The 4,387-nt window shown below is 43.3% G+C and overlaps 1 pseudogene; it reads left to right on the forward strand.

Annotated features, from left to right (window-relative positions):
* The first annotated feature begins 1,770 nt into the window (after positions 1-1,770).
* On the forward strand, positions 1,771-3,432 carry LOC146969880 (tripartite motif-containing protein 16-like; annotated as a pseudogene).
* Positions 3,433-4,387: the final 955 nt, after the last annotated feature.

Here is a 4,387-nt window from a genome sequence, read left to right on the forward strand (position 1 = left end):
GCAACACCGTGTCCTCCCCAAAGTCCTCCCGCGGTAAAATCTGATGGTCTCTGGGCCAAAGCAGACCGACATCACCGACCCGTACCACAGAAGGACCGCGACCACCGGTGGGACCGGTGTTTCCGAGCCGCTGTGGCCGACAGACCCTCACGTTCCGCGGCGAGAGGCTGTGACACGGCGCGGTGCGTCTGTCATTGTCGTTTAGTGCCCCCCCCCCCCCCCCCCGATGGTGGTTTTGTGAATAGAACAACAATTATTGTATATATTTATCTTATACGAGCCCTTTGATCCAGAAATGCAAGCGTCGGAAGAGCGACAGACACAAACAGAGCACCTTTCATAAAAGACGCTCTATCTCCTTTTCTAGAAAAAAAGGAGGGATTTTGGTGAAAACCAGCCATGTTTAGCTTGACTTTTCTCAGGAACGGAGGCACGTAGAAACAAACGGTTTGTGGTCATTTGAAGCATAAAGTTAAACCTTTCAATTGAGCTACTGTATGTGTTGGTGGCAATAATATAGAATACACTATGGCTCTACATAAAAAGTCAAAAATGGTCTAAATTGCCGGTACACTTGACTAAAACTTTGGAAAGGAGCGCGGAACTCAATGAGTTAAGCTCCAGAAATGAAAAACACTTTATTAGTATTTTTGACAGTTTACAGTATTTTCACAAGGGGAATTGTTTTAATGTAACTGACTATAGGTTCACAATCAGTACATTTATTGCATATTTCTGGACTATGAGGAGTGTTGTGGAAATGTCCTTTAACTTGTGAGAGAGAAAATCATAAGTCCAGCAAATTGAGGTTTCACTTTAAGTACTTTATTTTATCTTGCCATGTTCATGACAGGACAACCAAGATGGCGCACGCTCTGCTGCGACAGCACTGACTGCACTCTCTGTTCTCTGTGTTTCAAACTTGCAAGAGGTGGACTGTCATACACACAAAAGTCTGTACGAGAGTGCACACTGAAATTTGGTCACATCAGGTTACATAGGCACAAGAGCAGGAAGGAGTCATGTGCTCCTCCTTGGAGGCGGCATCATACATTGTCCAATAACATTATTGCATTCTTGCAGAATAAGTTTGCATAGTACAAAGTTTGCACTTAGCACTCATGACATATCATTGGACTATTAGAAGATCAGCTCATATGTAAAGGCAGGAAGCTAGTGGTTGTCTTTAACTTAAGGTTTGTTGTGGTTTTTTCACACTTCAGCATGTTGATGTTTCGTTGACATCTCACTGTGGTTTTGGAAATGGAGACAGCTGCTTGCTTAAGCGTAATCATCATAAAATAACAGCAACCAAGTCGGACACCTGCATACTGCTCTATGCACAGCAGACAAGTGCAACTTGCGCTTTCTTTGAAGTTCACCTAAAGTTCATGAGCATACATCTTCAAAGTTCAATCAAGGGTCATAAACATAAAAAATTCCATTACATGAGTTAAAGGGTTGACCCTTTTATTACTGGCTCATAAATTTTTACTGAATGTTGTAAAGCACAGTAAACACACCTTGTCTCTGACAAAGTACAAAGTAGGAAAACATGAAACACCAACACCATTCACCCTGTCAATGTGTTTCCTTGTTCCCTCCCCTTCAGATCTACAGTTTGAAGATGGGTGGAACCAACATGTGGTGAAGAGGAGGAGCTGACAGGCCCCGTTCACTGCAGAGACACATGTTTAGATCAGAGCGCAAACTAGTTTCACTTCTGAGCAACAGAAACTCAGACAGTCGTCGTTGTCTGTGAGAGGTGAAATGGCGCAGAAAGGAGTTCATCTGGACTAGGAGACCTTCTCTTGTTCCATCTGTCTGGATCTACTGAAGGATCCAGTGGCTATTTCCTGTGGACACAGCTACTGCTTCAACTGTATTAAAACCCACTGGAATAAAGAGGATCGGAAGAAAATCTACAGCTGTCCTCAGTGTAGGAAGACCTTCATACCGAGACCTGACCTGGTGAAAAGCACCATGTTAACAGATTTAGTGGAGGAGCTGCAGAAGACTGGACTCCAAGCTGCTCCTGCTGATCACTGCTATGCTGGACCTGAAGATGTGGCCTGTGATGTCTGCACTGGGAGAAAACTCAAAGCTGTCAAGTCCTGTTTGACGTGTCCGGCCTCCTACTGTGAGAAACACCTGCAGCCTCACTATGAAGCAGCTCCATTAAAGAAACACAAGCTGGTGGAGCCCTCCAAGAAGCTCCAGGAGAACATCTGCTCTCGTCATGATGAGGTGATGAAGATTTTCTGCCGCACTGATCAGCAGTGTATTTGTCTTGTCTGCCTTCTGGAGGAACATAAAGGCCACGACACAGTCTCAGCTGCAGCAGAAAGGACTGAGAGGCAGAGAGAGCTGGAGCTGAGTCGACAAAAGATCCAGCAGAGAATCCAGGACAGAGAGAAAGATGTGAAGGTGCTTCAACAGGAGGTGGAGGCCATCAATGGCTCTGCTGATAAAGCAGTGGAGGACAGTGAGAAGATCTTCACTCAGCTGATCCGTCTCATGAAGAAAAGAAGCTCTGAGCTGAAGCAGCAGATCAGATCCCAGCAGGAAACTCAAGTGAGTGGAGTCAAAGAGCTTCAGAAGAAGCTGGAGCAGGAGATCACTGAGCTGAAGAGGAAAGACGCTGAGCTGAAGCTGCTGTCACACACAGAGGATCACACCCAGTTTCTACACAACTACCCCTCACTGTCAGCACTCAGTCCATCTACACACTCATCCAGCATCAATATCCGTCCTCTCAGATACTTTGAGGATGTGACAGCAGCTGTGTCAAAGCTCAGAGATAAACTACAGGACCTTCTGAGGGACAAATGGACAAACATCTCACTGACAGTGACTCGAGTGGATGTTTTACTGTCACCACCAGAGCCCAGGACCAGAGCTGACTTCTTAAGATATTCACAGAAAATCACACTGGATCCAAACACAACACACAGACGTCTGTTATTATCTGAGGGAAACAGGAAAGCAACATGGTGTAAAGATCAGTCTTATTCTAGTCACCCAGACAGATTCATTTACTGGCCTCAGGTCCTGAGTAGAGAGAGTCTGACTGGACGTTGTTACTGGGAGGTGGAGTGGAGAAGAGGAGGAGTTTATGTAGCAGTCGCATACAAGAATATCAGCAGAGCAGAGAGAGAAAGTTTGTTTGGATGTAATGACAAATCTTGGGCGCTAGTTTGTTTCAACAACAGATTCACATTTTATTTCAACAACATCTATACTCCAGTCTCAGGTCCTCAGTCCTCCAGAGTAGGAGTGTACCTGGATCACAGAGCAGGTATTCTGTCCTTCTACAGCATCTCTGAAACCATGACTCTCCTCCACAGAGTCCAGACCACATTCACTCAGCCTCTACATGCTGGAGTTTACGTTGGTCCTGGATCCACAGCAGAGTTGTGTAAACTCAAATAGACAAAGATCATTGAAGGAGCAGTTGGTTGTGGTTAAAATCTGTATTTTAGTTCATCACTTTCTTTAGTCTCCATGTTTGTTGCTAAAAGCTCATTGCTGTTGTGTCTCTGCACTGCACAGAGATCACCTGTCAATCAAACATTGTGGGCGGGACTTTGACCTCTTGTCATTTCTTGTTGTGTTGATGTTTGACTTTGTTGAGGTGGAGCTGGAGCCGTGGAGGAGATCACTGCTCATGATGATGTTTCTTTACCTAAACTCACATTTCTCCACATGAAAATAGAAACTTCTCTGAACTCTAAATGTTTGTTGGATATTTGTGTTGATGTGCTTGCATCTTGTTGTTTGGGCCTTAACAGAGAATTTAGGTTTGTTCTCACTGTGGAAACTAAGAAATCTATAATCGCATTTACATTGATTTGTTTGTCAGATCAAATGTTGTTGTTGTTCAAATCCACTCACTGATAAGGTTTATGAGCTTTAAATCAAGTGTAAATATGATAATAATCAAGGAGGGGATGATTATTTTCTTTTCCATGTCTAGATTCAGGTTGAACAAACTGATTATGTAGATGAAGTTAATCTGTTTATGAAATAATCAAATAAAGGAGATTTTCCTTCAGGACAGATCAAATGGTTTCCTCTCTTTTCTTTCCTGGATCTAAAACTGAATAAAATGGTGAGATCTGCCCCAACTGCCTACAGACCAGAAACACCGAGATCATTATTTTTCATCTGGCGCCATCATCTGGTCAAAATTCAAACTCTTTGTGTTGGACGTTCTTGCTGATTGAGAGCTGTGCTGTTTATATAACTTAACAACTTGTACAACAGGAAGTCAGTTTGTTTGAAGATGGAGGACGATGAGAGAAATATTATCCTTAGCAGGATGAATTGTTTGGTTAATTAAGTTTAATGTGGTCAATGTACTTTTTTCTGTAAAGTTTCATATTCA

The sequence above is a fragment of the Trachurus japonicus genome, chromosome 17 (genome assembly GCF_045865225.1).
Source record: "Trachurus japonicus isolate A0001 chromosome 17, Traja_1.0".
Classification (NCBI taxonomy): domain Eukaryota; kingdom Metazoa; phylum Chordata; class Actinopteri; order Carangiformes; family Carangidae; genus Trachurus; species Trachurus japonicus.